Here is a 25,075-nt window from a genome sequence, read left to right on the forward strand (position 1 = left end):
AGTAGGTAGCACCAGCACCAGTCTGACAGGAATTACTCGGACATTGCTGGATTGAGCTTGGAGACACTAGTCTTGTGGGCCAGCACCTTCCGCTTACCTCTCACAACACTTCAGGCACGCATCGGGGCTAGGCCTGATAGGAGAGCGGTGTACCTGCAGGCAGGATGTGGGAGGGACAGTCCATAAGCTCAACTCTCAGAAGTGTGTATGCTTTGCAGGCAGATGTCTGCTAGACACTTTGATGGGAGCTAGGACCTAGCTACACTCTCATTGAACAAGGACGTTTGCATTGTCTGTATTGAGATCAGAGAAGTGTACCTGCACACAGGATGTGGGAGGTACAGGCCATAAGCTCAACTCTCAGGAGTGTGTATGTCTGGGAGGTCGATGTCTGCTACCCACTCATACATGGGAGTGAGAACCTAGCCACACTGTAATTGACGAAGGCCGTGGTGCATCGCTGCATTCAACTCAGGACACGTGAACATAATACAGTCGTGTCCACAACCTTGCCTTTCTCACAACCTCCCCCAGCACCTCACATAAGGATGTCACCAGCCAAATCTACGGGCAGGCAGGATGCGAGGGTGTTCTGCCCGCAGTTCAGGTCTCAAAAGGAAGCAGGCGTCGAAGCCAGCTTACTACTAGCTGCGTTCTTATGGCTGTGAGAATGTAGCAGCATTGTGAGTCAGGTCGTTCCGTGAATACCGCTCTACTGCACCTGGAGACACAACCACTGAAGCATGCAGCTTACCCCTTGCGTCCCATGAGCTTCTGGCAAACATGTCTTGGGAGGATGTTCGTAACTCCATCTGCAGGCAGTGCAGGACCGCGGGTCAGCTCATCTCGCAGAAGGAAGTTCCTCAGAGAGACGGCATTCAACGTGGTACTCAGCTTTGGAAGTTAGTATGGAGCTCCCATCTGAGGGAGGAATTCCTCAGAAGTCACAGGATTCAGCTAAGAGACACTTGCCTCTCACCAAACTTGCGTCTCGTATCGAATCAAGTACTTTGGAAGTGAAGCGTACAGGAAGTCAGCATGTGGGATGTACACGCAACAAGCTCAATCCACTGGAGGCCTTGGCGGCAGATGTCCGCGAAGCTCAACACTGACAAGGTAGAAGCTTGGTTCTCCCTCCGCAACTGCCACGCATAGAAGGAAATACTGCGGAATCGGACCGTACAGGCAGTCAGGATGTGGGACATACAGGTCATAAGCCCACCTCTCAGATGTGCGTATCCCTGGCAGGCAGATGTCTGCTTCCCACTGAAACATGGGAGTTACATCCTGGCGACACTCTACCTGAAGAAGACCATTAAAAATCGATGTATTCAACTCAATACAAGTGAGGACAGGCCAGTCGCTTCCACATGCTTTTCACACCAACATTTTCCAGCACCTAACATAAGGATGTTAGGACCTACGTCTCTAGGTAGTCAGGATGCAGGAGGGTCCTCCCCTCAGCTCAGCTCTCACAAGGAAGCAGATTGGAAGCTAGTGTTCAAGTAGTTGCCTTCTTAGAGCCGCGAGAAGGTAGCAGTACTCTATGTTAGAAGGCTGCAGGGACACCGCTCTACCGCACCTGGAGATACACTCCAGACCTGCCTTATTCCACTTGCGTCTCACAAGCCTCAAGCCACAAATGTCCCTGGTGAAGATGTTCGAAACTCATTCTGCAGGCAGTGTGGAACCGTGAAGTGAGTGTGAGCTCAAATCTCACAAGGAAGTTGTCTTTGGACAAGGCGTTCAGCCAGCTTCTCACGTTTGGTACTTAGTAGGTAGCACCAGTCTGACAGGAATTACTCAGACATCACTGGATTGAGCTTGGAGACACTAGTCTTGCGGGCCGGCACCTTCCGCTTTCCTCTCACAACACTTCTGTCATGCATCGAGCCTAGGCCTGTTAGCAGCTAAGTGTGGAGATACAGGCCGTAAGCTCAACTCTCAGGAGTGTGTGTGTCTGGGCGGCCAATGTCTGCTACCCACTAATACATGGGAGTGAGAACCTAGCCACACTGTAATTGACGAAGGCCGTGGTGCATCGCTGCATTCAACTCAGGACAGGAGAATAGAGGCCAGCCGATTTCACAATCTTCCTTTCTCACAACCTTTCCCAGCACCTCACATAAGGATGTCAGCCGCTATATCTACGGGCAGGCAGGATGCGAGGGGTCCTGCCCTCAGTTCAGCTCTCAAAAGGAAGCAGGTGTCGAAGCCACCTTTCTACTAGCTGCGTTCTTATGGCCGTGAGAACGTAGCAGCATTGTGAGTCAGGTCATTCCGTGAATACCGCTCTACTGCACCTGGAGACACAACCATTGAAGCCTGCAGCTTACCCCTTGCGTCCCATGAGCTTCTGGCAAACATGTCTTGGGAGGATGTTCGTAACTCCATCTGCAGGCAGTGCAGGACTGCGGGTCAGTTCATCTCGCAAAAGGAAGTACCTCAGAGAGACAGCATTCAGCGTGGTACTCAGCTTTGGAAATTTGTATGTAGCTCCCATCGGAGGGAGGAATTCCTCAGAAGTCACTGGATTCAGCTAAGAGACACTTGCCTCTCACCAAACTTGCGTCTCGTATCGAATTAAGTACTTTGGAAGTGAAGCGTACAGGAAGTCAGCATGTGGGATGTACAAGCAACAAGCTGAATCCACTGGAGGCCTTCACGACAGCTGTCCACGAGACTCGACACTGACAAGGTAGAAGCTTGGTTCTCCCTCAGCAACTGCCACGCATAGAAGGAAATGCTGTGGAAGCGGACCGTACAGGCAATCAGGGTGTGGGACATACAGGCGATAAGCTCCCCACTCAGACGTGCGTATCCCTGGCACGCAGATGTCTGCTTCCCACTGAAACATGGGAGTTACACCTGGCGGCACTCTAATTGAAGACCATTAGAAATCGCTGTGTTCAACTCAGATACATGTGAGGACAGGCCTGTCACTTCCACATGCTTTTCACACCAACATTTTCCAGCACCTAACATAAGGATGTTATGACCTACGTCTCCAGGCAGTCAGGATGCAGGAGGGTCCTCCCCTCAGCTCAGCTCTCACAAGGAAGCATACTTGGAAGCCAGCGTTAAAGTAGCTGCGAACCCTAATACTAACCCTAACCCTAACCCGATCCCGAACCCAAACCCTAACCTGAACCCTAACCCTAACCCTAACCCGAACGCTAACACTAACCCTAACCCTACCCCGAACCCTAACACGAACCCTAACCCTAACCCTATCCCGAATCCTAACCCGAACCCGAACCCCTAAACGGAACCCTAACACTAAACCGAAACCTAAACCTAAACCCATCCGCAAACCCAAACCCAACCCTAACCCTAACCCTAAACGGAACCCTAACCCTAACACGAACTCTAACCCTAACCTGGCTGCTAACCCTAACCCGAACCCTAACTCTAACCGAAACGTAACACTAACCCTAACCCTAACCCGAACCCTAACCCTAATCATAAACCGAACTCTAACAATAAGCTAACCTGAACCTGAAACCTCACCCTAAAACGAACCCTAACCCTAAACCTAACCCGAACCCGAACCCGAACCCTAACCCAAGCCCTAACCCTGACCCCACTCCTAACCCTAAACCGAAACCTAACGCTAACCCTGTCCCTAACCCCAAACTCAACCCTAAACCAATACCCAACCCCAACCACAACCCCAAACCCAAACCTACCCCTAACCCTAACCCCACCCCAAATCTGACACTAACCCTTACCCTAACCCTAACCCTAACCCCAACCTCACCCCAAACCCAACCCTCACCCTAACCTGAACCCTAACCCTAACCCTCAACCTAACCTTAACCCTAATCCAAAACCTAACCCCAACACCAACCCTAACACGAACCCGAACCCGAAGCCATCCAGAAGCCTAACCCCAACACTATCCTGAACCCTAACCCTTACTGAGACGAAACTTAACACAAACCCTAACCCGAACCCTAACACGAACCCTAAACCGAACCCTAACTCTAACCTGAACCCGAACCCTAAGCCGAACCCTAACCCTAACCCTAACACGAACACTAATCCAAACCCTAACCCTTACCCGAAACCTAACTCTAACCCTAACCCTACCCCTAACCCTACCCCTAACCCTAACCCAAATCCTAACCCTAAACCTAACCCGAACCTGAACCCTAACTCTAACCCAAACCCTAATCCTAACCCTAAACCTAACCCTAAACTGAACCCCAACATGAACCCTAATCCTAACCGTAAACCTAACGCGACCCGAAACCTAACCCTAACCCTAAAACGAACCCTAACCCTAACCCTAACCCTAACCCTAACCCCAACACTAACCCTAACCCGCACCCGAAACCGAAACCCAACCCAAACCCTAACCCCAATCCTAACCCTAACCCTAACCATAAACTGAACACGAACCCTAATCTGAAAACTAACCCAATTCTAACCCTAACCCTAACACTAACCCGAACCCTACCCCAACCCAAACCCAAACACGAACCCGAAACCTAACCCTAACCTGAAGCCTAAACCTAAACCTCAACCTAACCCTAACCCTATACATAACCCGAACCCTAAACTTAACCCTAACCCGAAACCTAACACTAACCCTAACCCAAACCCTAAACCTAACCCTAACCCGAACTCTAACCCTAAGCTAACCTGCACCCGAACCCTCAACCTAACCCGAACCCTAACCCTAATCTGAACCCAAACCCTAACCCTAACACTAACCCGAACCCTAACCCTAAACATAACCCCAACCACAAACCAAACCCTAAACCTATCCCTAACCCAAACCCCAACCCCAACCAGAAACCTAACCCTACCCTAAACCTAACCCTAAACCGAAACCGAACCCCAACTAGAAAACTAACTCCAGCACTAAACCGAACCCTAACACTTACCCGAGCTCTAACCCTAACCCGAAACCTAACCCTATCCCGAACCCTGACAATAACCCTAACCCAAACCTTAACCTGAAGCCTAACACGAACCCTAATCCGAACCCAAACCCTAACCCTAACCGGAACCCGAACCCTAATCAGAACCCTAACCCTAAACCTAACACAAACCTTAACCCTAACCCTAACCATAACCCGAAACCTAAAACTAACGCTAACCCTAACCCTAACCCGAAACCTAACCCGAACCCCAATCCTAACCCTACCGCGAACACGAACCCTAACCGAAACCCGAACCCTAAAGCTAACCCTAAACCTAACCCTAACCCTAACCCGAAACCTATTCGTAACTCTAACCCTAACCCTAACCCGAACCCTAAACCTAAGCGTAACCCGAACCCTAACCCTAACCCTAACCGTAACCCAAACCCTAACCCTAACACTAAACCTAACCCTAACTCGAACCCTAACACCAACCCCAAACCCAACCCCAACCTAACCCTACCCCGACCCTAACCCTACCCCGTACCCTAACCCTAACACAAACCCTAACACCACCCCAACCCCAACCCCAACCCGAACCCTAAACCAAACCCGAATCCTAATCCTAACCCGAACCCGAACCCTAAACCCAACACTAACCTTAACCCGAACCTGAACCCGCAACCAAACCCGAACCCTAAACCCAACCCTAACCCTAAGCCTAAACCTAACCCTAACCCTAACCTTAACCCGAACCCGAACCCGAAACCTAACCTTACCCTAACCCTAACCCTAACCCTAACCCTAAACCTAACCCGAACCCGAAACCGAACCCTAACCCTAAACCTAGCCCTAAACCTAAACCGAACACTAACCCGAACCTAAACCTAACCCTAACCCTAACCCGAACTCTAACCCTAAGCTAACCTGAACCCTCACCCTCACCCTAACCCGAACCCTAACCCTAACCCTAACCCATACCCGAACCGTAACCCTAACCCGAACCCTAACCCTGAACCCACTCCTAACCCCAAACCCAACCCTAACCCTGTTCCTAACCCCAAACCCAACCCCAACCCCAAACCTAAACCTAACCCTAACCCCAACCCCAAATCTAACACTAACCATTACCCTACACCTAATCCTAACCCTAACCCCAACCCCAACCCCAACCCCAACCCCCACCCTACCCTGAACCCTAACCCTAACCCTAAACCTAACCTTAACCCTATTCCGAAACCTAACCCCAACACCAACCCTAACCCGAACCCGAACCTGAAACCCAACCGGAAGCCTAACCCCAACACAAACCCTAACACTAACCCTAATCCTAAACCGAACCCTAGCCCTAACCCTAACTGGAACCCGAATCCTAACCCTAACCCTAACCCTAACCCTAATCCTAACCCTAACATGAACCCTAACCCTATCCCTAACCCTAACCCTAACCTGAACCATAACCCGAACCCTAAAGCCACCCCTAACCCGAAGCCTAACACTAACCCGAACCCTAAACCGAACCCGACCCCTAACCCGAACATAATCCTAACCCGAAACCTAAACCTAACCCTAACCCTAACCCTAACTCGAACCCTAAACCCAACACCAACAGCAACCCAAACCCCAACCCTAAACCTACCCCGAACCTAACCTTAACCCGTACCAAAACCCTAACCCTAACCCTAAACTTAACCCTAAGCCCAACCCCAACCGCAACCCCAACCCGAACCATAAACCGAACCCTAACCCTACCCTAACCCTTACCCTAATCCGAACCCAAACCCTAAATCCAACACTAACCCTAACCCAAACCCGAACAGGAAACCCAACCCGAACCCTAACCCCAACCCTAACCCTAACCCTAACCCTAAATCGAACCCGAACCCTAATCCGAAACCTAACCCTACCCTAACCCTAACCCTAACGCTAACCCGAACCCTACACCTAACCCTAACCCTAACACGAACCCTAACCCTAACCCTAACCCGAACCCTAACCCTAAACCTAAACCTAACCATAACCCGAACTCTACCCCTAAGCTAACCTGAACCCGAACCCTCAACCTAACCCAAACCCTAACCCTAATGCTAACCTTAAACCTAACCCGAACCCTAACCCGAACCCTAACCCTAACCCTTCCCGAATCCTAACCCGAACCCGAACCCTAAACTGAACCCTAACCCGAACCCGAACCCTAAACCCAACCCTATCCCAACCAAACCAAACCCTAAAACTAACCCTAACCCTGACCCTAAAACTAACCCGAACCCTAACCATAACCCTAACCCTAACCCCAAACCGAACACTAACACTAACCCCAACCCAAACCCCAACCCCAAACCCAACCCTAACCCTAACCCTAACCCTAAGCCGAACCCCAACCATAACCCTAACCCTAACCCAAACCCCAACCACAACCACAACCGAACAGCAACACTAACCCTAAACCGAACCAGAACACTAACCCTAACCCTAAACCAAACCCTAAACCTAACCCGAAACCGAACCCCAACCCCAACCCGAACATGAACCAAACCCTAACCCGAAACCTAACGCGAACCTGAACCCGAACCCTAACCCGAACCATAATCCTATTCCAAACCCGAACCCAAACCCGAAACCTATCCCAAACCCTTCCTCGAAACTGAAACCGTACCCTAACCCGAACCCAATACCGAACTCTAACCCAAACCCTAACCCTAACCCTAAGCCTAACCCTACCCATGACCCTAACCCTAACTATAACCCAAACCCTAACCCTACCCTTAACCCGAACCCTAACACTAACCCTAACCCAAACCCGAACCCTAACCCTTACCCTAAACCAAAACCTAACCCTAACCCTTACCGAAAACCCTAACCCTAACCCTAACCCTAACACGAACCCGAACCCGAAACCTAACCCGAATCGTAACCCTAACACAAACCCGAACCCGAACCCTAATCCTAACCCTAACTCTAACCGAAACCTAACCCTAATCCGAACACTAACCCTAACACTAACACTAACCTTAACCCTAACTCTAACCTTAACCCTAACCACAAACCCAACGCTAACCCTATCCCTAACCATAACCCAAACCCTAACCTGAAACCTAAACTTACCCTAACCCTAAACCTACCCCAAACCCTAACCCTAACCCGAACCCTAACCAGTACCCTAACCCTAAACCGTACCCTAACCCTAACACGAACCCTAACCCTAACCCGAACCCGAACCCTAACCCTAACCGTAACCCGATCCCTAACCCTAACCCTAAACTTAACCCTAACTCGAACCCTAACCCCAACCCCAACGCCAACCCCAAACCTAACCCTACCCCAACCCTAACCCTAACCCGTCCCTAACCCTAACACAAAGACTAACACCAAACCCAACCCCAACCCCAACCCCAACCCCAACCCTAAACCGAACCCTAACCCTAATCCTAACCCGAACCCGAACCCTAATCCCAACACTAACCCTAACCCGAACCTGAACCCCCAACCCTAACCCTAGCCCTAACCCCTAACGCTAACCCTAACCCTAAGCCTAACCCTCAACCCAACCCTAACCCTAACCCTAACACGAATCCTAACCCTAACCCTAACCCGAACCCTAACACTAACCCTAACCCGAACCCTAACCCTAACCAAAACCCTAACCCTAACCCTAACACCTAACCCTAACCAAAACCCTAACCCAAACCCCTAACCCTAACCCAAAACCTAACCCTAACCCTAACCCCTAACCCTAACCCTAACCCTAAACCGAACCCTACCCTAACCCGAACATAATCCTAACCCGAAACCTAACCCTAACCCTAACCCTAACTCGAACCCTAACACCAACCCTAACCCCAACCCTAAACCTACCCCGAACCTAACACTAACCCGTACCAAAACCCTAACCTTAAACTTAACCCCAACCCCAACCCCACCCCAACACCAACCCGAACCATAAACCGAATCCTAATCCTACCCTAAACCTAACCCTAATCCGAACCTGAACCCTAAACCCAACACTAACCCTAACCCGAACCCGAACCCGAAACCCAACCCAAACCCTAACCCCAACACTAACCCTAACCCTAACCCTAAACCAAACTCGAACCCTAATCCGAAACCTAACCCTAACCTATCCCTAACCCTAACGCTAACCTGAACACTACCCACAACCCTAACCCTAACACGAACCCGAACCCTAACCCTACCTCAACCTAACCCTAACCCTATCCCTAACCCTAACCCTAAACCAAAACCTAAAACTAACCCTAACCCTAACCCTAACCCTAACATGAAATCTAACCCTAAGCTAACCTGACCCGAACCCTCAACCTAACCCGAACCCTAACACTAACACTAACCCTAAACCTAACCCGAACCCTAACCTGAACCCTAACCCTAACCCGAATCCTAACCTGAACCCGAACCCTAACCTGAACCCTAACCTTAATTCGAACCCTAAACCCAAACCCAAACCCAAACCCGAACCCAACCCTAATCCTAACCCTAACCCTGACCCTAAAACTAACCCGAACCCTAACCACTAAACCTACCCCTAACCCTACACTAAACATAACCCTAACCCTAACCCCAAACTCAACCCTAACCCTAACCCCAACCAAAACCCCAACCCCACCCCTAACACTAACCCTAACCCTAAGCCGAACCCCAACCCTAATCCTAACCCTAACCCAAACCACAACCACAACCACAACCCCAAAAGCAACACTAACCCTAAACCGAACCAGAACACTAACCCTAACCCTAAACCAAACCCTAACCCTAACAGGAACCTGACCCTAACCCAAACCCTAAACCTAACCCGAACCCAAACACCAACCCCAACCGGAACACTAAACCAAACCCTAACCCGAAACCTAACCCGAACCCAAACCCTCCCCTAACCCTATCCTTAACCCGAACGCTAACTATAACCCGAACCCTAACCCTAACCCTAACCCGAACCCTAACACTAACCCTAACCCGAACCCGAACCCTAACCCTAAACCTAAACCAAAACCTAACCCTAACCCTAACCCTAAACTAAAACCTAACAATTACCCTAACCTGAAACGAAACCCGAACCCTAACCCTAAGCCTAACCGTAACCCAAACCCGAACCCGAACCCGAACCCTAATCCTAACCCTAACTCCAACCCGAACCCTAACCCTAATCCGAACCCTCACCCTAACCCTAACACTAACCCTAACCCTAACCCTAACCACAAACCCAACCCTAAAACTAACCCTAACCCCAACCCCAACCCCAACCCCAAACCTAACCCTAACCCAACTGTAACCCGAATCCAAACCCCAACCCGAAAGCTAACCCCAACACTAAACCGAACCCGAACACTTACCCGAGCCCTAACCCGAGCCCTAACCCGAACCCTAACCCTATCCCGAACCCGAACAATAACCCTAACCCGAACCTTAACCCGAACCCTAACACGAGCCCTAAACCGAACCCTAACACTAACCCTAACCCGAACCGTAATCCTAACCCTACCCCGAACCCGAACCCTAACCAAAACCCGAACCCTAAACCTAACCCTAACCCGAAACCTATTCCTAAATCTAACCCTAACCCTAACCCGAAACCTATTCCTAAATCTAACCCTAACCTTAACCCGAACCCTAACCCGAACCCGAACCCGAACCGTTAACCCTCCCCTAACCCTAAACCTAAACCTAACCCTAACTCGAACCCTAACCCCAACTCCAACACCAACCCCAAACCTAACCCTACCCCAACCCTAACCCTACTCCGAACCCTAACCCTAACCCTAACCAAACCCTAACCCCAACACCAACCCCAACCCCAACCCAAACCCTAAACCAAAACCTAACTCCACCCCAACCCGAACCCTAACCCGAACCCTAACCCTAACCCGAACCCGAACCCTAAACCGAAACCTAACACTAACCCTAAAACGAACCTTAACCGTAACCATAACCATAACCCGAAACCTATCCCTAACGCTAACCCTAACCCTAACACAACACCTAACCCCAACCCTAATCCTAACCCTACCCCAAACCCGAACCCTAACCGAAAACCGAACCCTAAACCTAACCCTAACCAAACCCGAACACTAATCCTAACCCTAAACCCATTCCTAATTCTAACCCTAACCCTAACCCGAAACCTAACCCGAACCCGAACCCCTAACCCTAACCCTAACCCTAAACCTAACCCAAACTCGAACCCTAAACCCAACCCCAACTCCAACCCCAAACCTAACCCTAACCCTACCCCGTACGCTAACCCTAACCCTAACCCAAACCCTAACCAAAACCCCAAACCCAACCCCAACCCGAACCCTAAACCAAACCCTATCCCCATCCCCAACCCGAACACTAAACCGAACCGTAACCCTAACCCGAACCCGAACCCTAAACCCAAAACTAACCCGAACCCGAACCCGAAACCCAACCCAAACCCTAAATCCAACCTAACCCAAACCCTAACCCTAACCCTAACCCTAACCTTAACCTTAACTGGAACCCTAATATGAAACCTAACATTACCCTAAATCCAACCCTACCCCTAACCCTAACCCTAACACGAACCCGAACCCTAATCCTAAACCGAACCCTAAACCTACCCCTCAACCTAAACCTAACCCTAACCCTAAACTGAACCCTAACACTAACCCTAACATGAACCCTAAGCCTAAACCTCACCTGAACCCTAAACGTAACCCTAACCCTAACACGAACCCTAAATCAAACTCGACCCCGAACCCTTAACCCTAACCCTAAACCTAACCAAAATCCTACGCTAACACTAACCCTAACACGAACCCTAAGCCTAAACCTAACCCGAACCCTAATCCTAACCCTAACCCTAACCCTAACCCTAAAACTAACCAAAACCCTAACACTAACCTTAACCCTAACGCTAATACCTAACCCTAACACGAACCCTAACCCTAACCCTAACACAAACCCTAACCCTAACCAGAATCCTTTTTTTTTTTTTTAAAGATTTTATTTATTCATGATAGTCACACAGAGAGAGAGAGAGAGAGAGAGGCAGAGACATAGGCAGAGGGAGAAGCAGGCTCCATGCAGGGAGCTCGACATGGGATTCGATCCTGGGTCTCCAGGATCACGCCCTGGGCCAAAGGCAGGCGCTAAACCACTGCGCCACCCAGGGATCCCCCTAACCAGAATCCTAAACCTAACCCTAACCCTACCCGAACCCTAACCCTAAACCTAAACCGAAGCCGAACCCGAAACCGAAACCTAACCTTAAACATAACACAACCCTAAACCGAACACTAACCAGACACTAACCCTAACCCTATCCCTAACCCAAACTCTAACCCTAAGCTAACCTGAACCCGAACCCTCAGCCTAACCCGAACCCTAACCCTAACACTAACCCGAACCAGAACCCTAACCCTAAAACGAACCCTAACCCTGACCCCACACCTAACCCTAAACCGAAACCTAACCCTAACTCTAACCCTATCCCTAACCCCAAACCGAACACTAACCCTATCCCCAACCCCCAAACCCAAACCTAACCCTAACCCTGACCCGAACACCAAATCTAACACTACCCTTACCCTAACCCTAACCCTAAACCTAACCAAAACCCCAACCCCAACCCCAACTCCCACCCTAACCTGAACCCTAACCCTAACCCTAAACCTAACCTTAACCCTAATCCGAAACCTATCCCCAACACCAACCCTAACCCGAACCCGAACCTGAAACCCAACCGGAAGCTTAACCCCGATACTAACCGAACCCTAACCCTTACCTGAGACCTAAAACGAAACCTAACCCAAACCCTAACCCGTACCCTAACACGAACCCTAAACCGAACCCTAACCCCAACCCTAACCCGAACCCTTAGCTGAACCCTAACCCTTACATTAACACGAACACTAATCCTAACCCTAACCATAACCCGAACCCTAACCCTAACCCTAACCCTAAACCTAAACCTAACCCGAATCCTACCCTAAACCTAACCCGAACCCGAACCCTTACCCTAACCCGAACCCTAACCCTAACCCTAAACCTAACCTTATACTGAACCCCAACACGAACCGTAATCCTAACCCTAACCCTAACCCTAAATCAAACCATAAGCCGAACCCAAACCCGTACCCCTAAACCTAACCCTAACCCACAACCTAACCCTAAACCTAACCCTGACACTAACCCCTAACCCTAACCCGAACACTAACACTAACCCTAACCCGAACGCTAACCCTAACCAGAACCCTAACCCTAACCCTAATCCGAAACCTAACCCTAACCCTAACCCGAACCGGAACCTTAACCCTATCCCTAACCCTAATCCGAACACTAACCCGACCCTAACCCTAACCCTAACCCTAAACCTAACCCTAACCCCAAACCCAATCCTAACCCTAACCCCAACACGAACCATAAACCGAACCCTAACCCTACCCCTAACCCTAACCCTTATCCGAACCCGAACCCTAACCCAACACTAACCCTAACCCGAACCCTAACCTGAACCCTAACCCTAACCCTAACCCAAACACGAACCCGAACCCTAGTCCTAACCCTAACTCTAACCCGAACCCTAACCCTAATCCGAACCCGAACCCTAACCCAAACACTAACCCTTACCCTAACCCTAACCCTAACCCTAACCACAAACCCAAAGTTAACCCTATCCCTAAACCCAACACTAACCCCAACCCCAAACCTAACCCTAATGCTAACCCTAACCCTAACCCGAAACATAACCCTAACACTATCCCGAACTTTAACAATAACCTAACCCGAACCCTAACACGACCCCTAAACCGAACCCTAACCCTAAACCTAACTCGAACCCTAAACCGAACTCTAACACTAACCCTAACCCAAACCCTAATCCTAACCCTACCCTGAACCCGAACCATAACTAAAACTCGAGCCCTAAACCTAACCCTAAACCTAACCCTAACCCTAACCCGAAACCTATACCTAACTCTAACCCTACCCCGAACCCGAACCCTAACCCGAACCCGAACCGCTAACCCTAACCCTAACCCTAACACTAACCCTAAACCTAACACTAACTTGAATCCAAACCCCAACCCCAACCCCAACACCAAACCTAACCCTACCCCGACCCTGACCCTACCCCGTACCCTAACCCTAACCCTAACCCAAACCCTAACCCCAACCTCAACCCAAACCCCAACCCCAACCCAAACCCTAAATAGAACCCTAACACCAAACCCAACCCGAACCCTAAACCGAACCCAAACCCTAACCCTAACCCGAAACCGAACCCGAACCCTAAATCCAAAACTAACCCTAACCCGAACCCGAACCCGAAACCCAACCCGAACCCTAAACCCAACCCTAACGCTAACCCTAACCCTAACCCTAACCTTAACCCGAACACTAACCCAAAACCTAACCTTACCCTAACCCTAACCCTACCCCTAACCCTAACCCTAACAGGAACCCGAACCCTAACCCTCACCTGAACCCTTACCCTAACCATCAACATAAACCAACCCTAACTCTCAACCGAACCCTAACCCTAACTCTAACCCGAACCCTAAACCTAAACCTAACCCGAACCCTAAACCTAACCCTAACCATAACCCAAAACCTAACTCGAACCCGAACCCGAACCCCTAACCCTAACCCTAACCCAAATCCTAACCCTAACCCTAACCGTAACGCTAATCCCTAACCCGAACAAGAACCCTAACCCTAACCCTAACACCAACCCTACCCTAACCAGAATCCTAAACCTAACCCTAACCCTACCCGAACACTAACCCTAACCCTAAACCTAACCCGAACCCGAACCCGAAACCGAACGCTAACACTAATCCTAACCCTAACCCTAAACCGAACACTAACCGGACCCTAACCCTAACCCTAACCCTAACCCGAACTCTAACCCTAAGGTAACCTTATCCCGAACCCTCACCCAAACCCTAACCCGAACGCTCACCCTAACCCTAACAAGAACCTGAACCCTAACCCTAACCTGAACACTAACCCTGACCCCACTCCTAAACCTAAACCGAAACCTAACCCGAACCCTAACCCTATCCCTAACCCTAAACCCAACACTAACCCAATCCAAACCCCAACCCCAACCCCAACCCCAAACCTAACCCTAACCCTAACCCCAACCCCAAATCTAACACTAACCCTTACCCTGACCCTAACCCTAACCCTAACCCCAACCCCAACCCCAACCCCCACCCTAACCTGAACCCTAACCCTAACCCTAAACCTAACCTTAACCCTATACCGAAACCTAACCCCAACACCAACCCTAACCCAAACCCGAACCCGAAAACCAACCGGAAGTCTAACCCAAACACTAACCCGAACCCGAACCCTTACCTGAGACCTAAAACGAAACCTAACCCAAACCCTAACCCGAACCCTAAGACGAACCCTAAACAGAACCCTAACCCTAAACCTACCCGAACCCGAACCCTAAGCCGAACCCTAAACCTAACCCTAACCCTAACACGAACACTAATCTTAAGCCTAACCAAAGCCAAAACCTAACTCTAACTCTAACCCTAACCCAAACCCTAAACCTAACCCTAACCTGAATCCTAACACTAAACCTAACCCGAACCCGAACCGTAACCCTAACCCTAAACCTAACCCTAAACTGAACACCAACACGAACCCTAATCCTAACCCTAACCCTAACAAGACCCGAACCCTAACCCTAACCCGAACCCGAACCCAAACCCTAACCCTAACCCGAACCCGAACCCTAAACCTAACCCTAAAACTAACCCTAAGCCTAACCCTACCCGAACCCGAACCCTAACCCTAACCCTAATCCTAACCCTAACCCGAACTAACCCTATCCCTAACCCTAACCCTAATCCTAACCCTAACCCTAACCCTAACCCTAACCCGAACCGCAACCCTATCACTAATCCTAACCCTAACCTGAACCGGAACCCGAACCCTAAAGCGAAACTAAACCGAACCCTAACTCTAACCCGAACCCTAACCCAAACCCGAACCCTAACCTGAACATAATTCTAACCCGAAACCTAACCATAACCCTAACCCTAACCCTAACTCGAAACCTAACCCCAACCCCAACCCCAACCCTAAACCTAACCCGACCATAACCCTTATCCGTACCCTAACCCTAACCCTAACCCTCACCCCAAACCCAAACTCAACCCCAACCCCTACCCGAACCATTAACCGAACCCTAACCCTACCCTAACCCTAACCCTAATCCGAACCCGAACCCTAAACCCAACACTAACCCGAACCCGAACCTGAAACCCAAACCGAACCCTAACCCGAACCCTAACCCTAACCCTATCCCTAACCCTAAAGGAACCCTATCTCCAACCCCAACCCCAACCCCCACCCTAACGCTAAAAATAACCTTAACCCTATTCTGAAACCTAACCCTAACCCACAGAAGGAAATGCTGCGGAATCGGACCGTACAGGCAGTCAGGATGTGGGACATACAGGCCATAAGCTCACCTCTCAGATGTGCGTATCCCTGGCAGGCAGATGTCTGCTTCCCACTGAAACATGGAAGTTACAACCTGGCGACACTCTAATTGAAGAAGGCTGTTAGATATCACTGTATCCAACTCAAACACGTGAGGACAGGCCTGTCGCTTACACATGCTTTTCACACCAACTTCTTCCAGCACCTAAGGATGTTAGGACCTACGTCTCCAGGCAGTCAGGATGCAGGAGGGTCCTCACCTCAGCTCAGCTCTCACAACGAAGCATACTTGGAAGCCAGCGTTCAAGTAGCTGCGTTCTTAGGGCCGCGAGAAAGTAGCAGTTCTCTATGTTAGGAGGCTGCAGGAACACCGCTCTACTGCACCTGGAGACACACTCCAGGCCTGCCATATTCCACTTGCGTCTCACAAGCCTCAAGCCACAAATGTCTCTGGTGAAGATGTTCGAAACTCATTCTGCAGGCAGTGTGGAACCGTGAATGACTGAGTGTGAGCTCAAATCTCACAAGGAAGTTGCCTTTGCACAAGGCGATCAGCTAGCTTCTCACGTTTGGAACTTAGTAGGTAGCACCAGTCTGACAGGAATTACTCGGACATCGCTGGATTGAGCTTGGACACACTAGTCTTGTGGGCCGGCACCTTCCACTTACCTCTCACAACACTTCTGTCACGCATCAAGCCTAGGCCTGTTAGCAGCGAAGTGTACCTGCACACAGGATGTGGGAGGTACAGGCCATAAGCTCAACGCTCAGGAGTGTGTATGTCTGGGAGGACGATGTCTGCTACCCACTCATACATGGGAGTTAGAACCTAGCCACACTGTAATTGACGAAGGCCGTCGTACATCGCTGCATTCAACTCAGGACAGGAGAGTAGAGGCCAGCCGATTTCACAATCTTCCTTTCTCACAACCTTTCCCAGCACCTCACATAAGGATGTCAGCCGCTATATCTACAGGCAGGCAGGATGCGAGGGGGTCCTGCCCTCAGGTCAGCTCTCAAAAGGAAGCAGGCATCGAAGCCAGCTTTCTACTAGCTGCGTTCTTATGGCCGTGAGAACGTAGCAGCATTGTGAGTCAGGTCGTTCCGTGAATACCGCTCTACTGCACCTGGAGACACAACCATTGAAGCCTGCAGCTTACCCCTTGCGTCCCATGAGCTTCTGACAACATGTCTTGGGAGGATGTTCGTAACTCCATCTGCAGGCAGTGCAGGACCGCTCAGCTCATCTCGCAGAACGAAGTTCCTCAGAGAGACAGCATTCAACGTGGTACTCAGCATTGGAAGTTAGTATGTAGTTCCCATCTGAGGGAGGAATTCCTCAGAAGTCACTGGGTTCAGCTAAGAGACACTTGCCTCTCACCAAACTTGCGTCTCGTATCGAATGAAGTACTTTGGAAGCGAAGCGTTCAAGGGGTCAGCATGTGGGAGGTACAAGCAACAAACTCAATCCACTGGAGGCCTTGGAGGCAGCTGTCCCCTAGGCACGACACTGACAAGGTAGACGCTTGGTTCTCCTTCCGCAACTGCCACGCGTAGAAGGAAATGCTGTGGAAGCGGACCGTACAGGCAGTCAGGATGTGGGACATACAGGCCGTAAGCTCACCTCTCTGACGTGCGTATCCCTGGCAGGCAGATGTCTGCTTTCCACTGAAACATGGGAGTTACACCTGGCGACACTCTAACTGAAGAATACCATTAAAAATCGATGTATTCAACTCAATACACGTGAGGACAGGCCTGTCGCTTCCACATGTTTTTCACACCAACTTCTTCCAGCACCTAACATACGGATGTTAGAACCTACGTCTCCAGGCAGTCAGGATGCAGGAGGGTCCTCCCCTCAGCTCAGCTCTCACAAGGAAGCAGATTGGAAGCCAGCGTTCAAATAGCTGTGTTCCTAGGGTCGTGAGAAGGTAGCAGTACTCTATGTTAGGAGGCAGCAGGAACACCGCTCTACTTCACCTGGAGACACACTCCAGGCCTGCCTTTTTCCACTTGCGTCTGACAAGCCTCAACCACAAATGTCCCTGGTGAAGATGTTCGAAACTCATTCTGCAGGCAGTGTGGAACCGTGAATGACTGACTGTGAACTCAAATCTCACAAGGAATTTGCCTTTGGACAAGGGGTTCAGCCAGCCTCTCACGTTTGGAACTTAGTAGGTAGCACCAGTCTGACAGGAATTACTCAGACATCGCTGGATTGAACTTGGAGACACTAGTCTTGTGGGCCGGCACATTCCGCTTACCTCTCAAAACACTTCTGTCACGCATCGAGCCTAGGCCTGTTAGCGAAGTGTACCTGCTCAGAGGATGTGGGAGATACACGCCTTAAGCTCAACTCTCAGGAGTGTGTGTGTCTGGGAGGTCGATGTCTGCTACCCACTCATACATGGGAGTTAGAACCTAGCAACAGTGTAATTGATGAAGGCTGTCGTACAACGCTGCATTCAACTCAGGACACGGGAGTAGTGGACAGTCGCTTACACAACCTGGCCTTTCTCACAACCTCTCCCAGCACCTCACGTAAGGTTGTCAGCAGCTATATCTACGGGCAGGCAGGATGCGAGGGGGTCCTGCCCTCAGGTCACCTCTCAAAAGGAAGCAGGCTTCGAAGCCACCCTTCCACTAGCTGCGTTATTATGGCCGTGAGAACGTAGCAGCATTGTGAGTCAGGTCGTTCCGTGAATACCGCTCTACTGCACCTGGAGACACAACCATTGAAGCCTGCAGCTTACCCCTTGCGTCCCATGAGCTTCTGACAAACATGTCTTGGGAGGATGTTCGTAACTCCATCTGCAGGCAGTGCAGGACCACGGGTAAGCTCATCTCGCAGAACGAAGTTCTTCAGAAAGATGGCATTCAACGTGGTACTCAGCTTTGGAAGTTAGTATGGAGCTCCCATCTGAGGGAGGAATTCCTCAGAAGTCGCTGAATTCAGCTAAGAGACACTTGCCTCTCACCAAACTTGCGTCTCGTATCGAATGAATTCCAAAGGGTACAGGGGGTCAGCATGTGGGAGGTACAAGCAATAAGCTCAATCCACTGCAGGACGTGGTGGCAGCAGTCCGCGAAGCGCCACACTGACAAGGTAGAAGCTTGGTTCTCCTTCCGCAACTGCAGCGCATAGAAGGAAATGCTGCAGAACTGGACCGTACAGGCAGTCAGGATGTGGGACATACAGGCTATAAGCTCACCTCTCAGACGTGTGTGTCCCTGGCAGGCAGATGTCTGCTTCCCACTAAAACATGGGAGTTATATCCTGGCGACACTCTAACTGAAGAAGAGCATTAACAATAGATGTATTCAACTCGATACAAGTGAGGACAGGCCTGTTGCTTCCACATGCTTTTCACACCAACCTCTACCAGCACCTAATATAAGGATGTTAGGACCTCCGTCTCCAGGCAGTCAGGATGCAGGAGGGTCCTCCCCTCAGCTCAGCTATCACACGGAAACAGACTTAGAAGCCAGCGTTCAAGTAGCTGCATTCTTAGGGCCGCGAAAAGGTAGCAGTACTCTATGTCAGTATGCTCCAGGAACAGGCTCTACTGCACCTGGAGACACACAACAGGCCTGCCTTATTCCACTTGCGTCTCACAAGCCTCAAGCCACAAATGTCTCTGGTGAAGATGTTCGAAACTCATTCTGCAGGCAGTGTGGAACTGTGAGGGACTGAGTGTGAGCTCAAATCTCACAATGAAGTTACCTTTGGACAAGGCGTTCAGCCAGCTTCTCACGTCTGGAACTTAGTAGGTAGCACCAGTCTGACAGGAATTACTCAGACATCGCTGGATTGAGCTTGGAGACACTAGTCTTGTGGGCCGGCACCTTCCGCTTATGTCTCACAACATTTCTGTCACGCATCGAGCCTAGGCCTGTTAGCAGTGAAGTTTGAGGTACAGGCCGTAAGCTCGACTCTCAGGAGTATGTATGCCTGGGAGGCCATGTCTGCTACCCACTCATCCATGGGAGTTAAATCCTACGTACACTGTAATTGATGAAGGTCGTCGTACATCGTTGTATTCACCTCAGGACACTTGAGGAGAGGACAGTCGCTTCCACAACCTGGCCATTCTCACAACCTCTCCCAGCACTTCACATAAGGATGTCAGCAGCTATACCTATGGGCAGGCAGGATGTGAGGGGGTCCTGCCCTCAGTTCAGCTCTCAAAGGGAAGCAGGCATCGAAGCCAGCTTTCTAGTAGCTGCGTTCTTATGGCCATGAGAACGTAGCAGCATTGTGAGTCAGGTCGTTCCGTGAATACCGCTCTACTGCACCTGGAGACACAACCATTGAAGCCTGCAGCTTACCCCTTGCGTCCCATGAGCTTCTGACAACATGTCTTGGGAGGATGTTCGTAACTCCATCTGCAGGCAGTGCAGGACCGCTCAGTTCATCTCGCAGAACGAAGTTCCTCAGAGAGACGGCATTCAACCTGGTACTCAGCTTTGGAAGTTAGTATGTAGCTCCCATCTGAGGGAGGAATTCCTCAGAAGTCACTGGGTTCAGCTAAGAGACACTTGCCTCTCACCAATCCTGCGTCTCGTATCGAATGAAGTCCTTTGGAAGCGAAGCGTACAAGGGGTCAGCATGTGGGAGGTACAAGCAACAAGCTCAATCCACTGGAGGCCTTGGAGGCAACTGTCCACTAGGCGCGACACTGACAAGGTAGACGCTTGGTCCTCACTCTGCAACTGCCACGGATAGAAGGAAATGCTGTGGAAACAGACCATACAGGCAGTCAGGATGTGGGACATACAGGCCATAAGCTCACCTCTCAGACTTGCGTATCCCTTGCAGGCAGATGTCTGCTTCCCACTGAAACATGGGAGTTACACCTGGCGACACTCTAATTGAAGATCATTAGAAATCGCTGCATTCAACTCAGATACACGTGAGGACAGGCCTGTAGCTTCCACATACTTTTCACGCCAACCTCTTCCAGCACCTAACATAAGGATGTTAGGACCTACGTCTCTAGGTAGTCAGGATGCAGAAGGGTCCTCCCCTCAGTTCAGCTCTCACAAGGAAGCATACTTGGAAGCCAGAGTTCAAGTAGCTGCGAACCCTAATCCTAACCCTAACCCGAACGCTAACCCTAACCCTAACCCTACCCCGAACCCTACCCGGAACCTAACCCTAACCCCATCCCGAATCCTAACACGAACCCGAAACCTAAACCGAACCCTAACACTAACCCGAAACCTAAACCTAACCCCAACGGCAAACCCAAACCCAACCCTAACCCTAACCCTAAACCGAACACTCTCCCTAACACGAACCCTAACCCTAACCCGACTGCTAACCCTAACCCGAACCCTAACCCTAATCCTAACCCGAAACGTAACACTAATCCTAACCCTAACCCGAACCCTAAACCTAACCCTAACCCGAACTCTAACAATAAGCTAACCTGAAACCGAACCCTCACCCTAACCCAAACCCTAACCCTACACCCTTACCCGAACCCTAACCCTAACCCAAACTGTAACCCTGAACCCACTCCTAACCCTAAACCGAAACCTAACCCTAAACCTAACCCTATCCCTAACCCCATACCCAACCCTAAACCTATCCCCAACCCCAAACCCAACACCAACCCCAAACCTAACCATAACCCTAACCCCAACCCGAAATGTAACACTAACCATTACCCTAAACGTAACCCTAACCCTAACCCAAACCCCAACCCCAACTCCAACCCCCAGCCTACACTGAACCCTAACCCTAACCCTAAACCTAACCTTAACCCTATTCTGAAACCTAACCCCAACACCAACCCTAACCCGAACCCGAACCTGAAACCCAACCGGAAGCCTAACCCCAACACCAACCCTAACCCTAACCCTAACCCTAATCCGAACCCTAATCCTAACCCTAACCCTAAACCGAACCCGAACCCTAACCCTAACCCTAACCCTAATCCTACCCCTAACCCGAACCCTAACCCTATCCCTAACGCTAACCCTAACCTCAACCGTAACCCGAACCCTAAAGCCAACCCTAACCTGAACCCTAAACCGAACCCGAACCCTAACCCGAACATAATCCTAACCCGAAACCTAAACCTAAACCTAACCCTAACTCGAACCCTAACCCCAACCCCAACCCCAACCCCAACCCCAACCCAAAACCTACCCCGAACCTAACCCTAACCCGTACCAAAACCCTAACCCTAAACCTAACCTTAACCCTAATCCCAACCCCAACCGCAACCACAACCCGAACCATAAACCGAACCCTAACCCTACCCTAACCCTTACCCTAATCTGAACCCAAACCCTAAACCCAACATTAACCCTAACCCGAACCCGAACTCGAAACCCAACACGAACCCTAATCCCAACCCTAACCCTAACCCTAACCCTAAACCGAACCCTAACGCTAATCTGAAACCTAACCCTACCCTAACCCTAATCCTAATGCTTACCCGAACCCTACACCTAACCCTAACCCTAACACGAACCCGAACCCTAACCCTAACCCGAACCCTAACCCTAAACTGCAACCTAACCCTAACCCTATCCCTAACCCGAACCCTAACCCGAACCCTAACCTGAAACCTTACACTAACCCTAAACCTAAACCTAACCCTAACCGAACTCTAACGCTAAGCTAACCTGAACACGAACCCTCAACCTAACCCTCACCCTCACCCTAATGCTAACCCTAAAACTAACCCGAACCCTAACCCGAACCCTAACCCTAACCCTAACCCGAATCCTAACCCGAACCTGAACCCTAAACCAAACCCTAACCCTAAACCGAACCCTAAACCCAACCCCAACCCCAAACCCAAACCCAACCCTAAACCTAACCCTAACCCTGACCCTAAAACTAACCCAAACCCTAACCACTAAACCTACCCCTAACGCTAACCCTAAGCAGAACCCTAAACCTAACCCCAAACCGAACCCTAACCCTAACCCCAACTCAAACCCCAACCCCAAACCCAACCCTAACCATAACCCTAACCCAAACCCCAACCACAACCCCAACCCCAACAGCAAAGCTAACCCTTAACTGAACCAGAACACTAACCCTAACCCTAAACCAAACCCTAACCCGAACCCGAACCCGAACCTAACCCGAACCCTAACCCTAACCCGAACCCGACCCCAACCCCACCCGAACACTAAACCAAACCCTAACCCAAAACTTAACGCGAACCCGAACCCTAACCCTAACCCGAACCATAACCCTATTCCGAACCCGAACCCTAACTTGAACCCTATCCCAAACCCTACCTCGAACCTGAAACCGAACCCTAACCCAAACCCTATCCCGAACTCCAACCCGAACCCAAACCCTAACACTAAGCCTAACCTTACCCTTGACCCTAACGCTAACTATAACCCGATCCCTAACCCTACCCTTAACACGAACCCTAACACTAACCCTAACCCGAACCCGAACCCTAACCCTAACCCTAAACCAAAACCTAACCCTAACCCTAACCGAAAAACTAACCCTAACCCTAACACGAACCCGAACCCGAAACCTAACCCAAAACCTAACCTTAACCGAAACCCGAACCTGAACCCTAATCCTAACCCTAACTCTAACCCGAACCCTAATCCTATTCCGAACCCTAACCCTAACACTAACACTAACCCTAACCCTAACCCAACCCTAACCCTATCCCTAACCCCAACCCCAACCCCAACCCCAAACCTAACCCTAACCCTAACCCTAACGCGAAACCAAACCCCAACCCGAATCCTAACCCCAACACTAAACCGAACCCTAACACTTACCCGAACCCGAACCCTAATCCTAACCCTAAACCCATTCCTAATTCTAACCCTAACCCTAACCCTAAGCCTAACCCGAACCCGAACCTTAACCCTAACCCTAACCCTAATCCGAACACTAACCCGACCCTAACCCTATCCCTAACCCTAACCCTAACCTGAACCATAACACAAACCCTAAAGCCAACCCTAACCCGAACCCTAACCCGAACCCGAACCCTAACCCGAACATAATTTTAACCCGAAACCAAACCCTAAACCTAACCCGAACCCGACCCGAACCCGAACCCTAACCCTAACCCCAACCCGAACCCCAACCTCAACCCGAAGACTAAACCAAACCCTAACCCGAAACCGAACCCGAACCCTAACCTGAACCATAACCCTATCCAGAACCCGAACCCTAACCCGAACCCTATCCTGAACCCTACCGCGAACCCGAAAACGAACCCTAACCCAAACCCTATCCCGAACTCTAACCCAAACCCTAACCATAACCCGAAGCCTAAACCTACCCTTAACCATAACCCTAACCGTAACCCGAACCCTAACCCGAACCCTAACACTAACCCTAACCCTTAACCGAACCCAAACCCAAACCCTAACCTTAAACCAAAACCTAACCCTAACCCTAACCTAAAACATAACAATAACCCTAAACCGAATCCGAACCCGAACCCTAACCCAAACCGGAGCCCGACCTTACTCCTAACCCTAACTCTAACCTGAACCCTAACCCTAATCCAAACCCTCACCCTAACCCTAACACTAACCACAAACCCAACCCTAACCCTATCCATAACCCCAACCCCAACCGCAACCCGAAACCTAACCTTACCCTAACCCAAACCCTAACACGAAACCGAACCCCAACCGAAACCTAACCTAACACTAAACCCAACCCTAACACTTCCCCGAGCCCTAACCCTAACCCGAACCCTAACCCTATTCCGAACCCTAACAATAACCCTAACCCGAACCTTAACCCG

This window comes from Vulpes vulpes, chromosome 3 (assembly GCF_048418805.1).
Source record: "Vulpes vulpes isolate BD-2025 chromosome 3, VulVul3, whole genome shotgun sequence".
In the NCBI taxonomy this organism is placed as follows: domain Eukaryota; kingdom Metazoa; phylum Chordata; class Mammalia; order Carnivora; family Canidae; genus Vulpes; species Vulpes vulpes.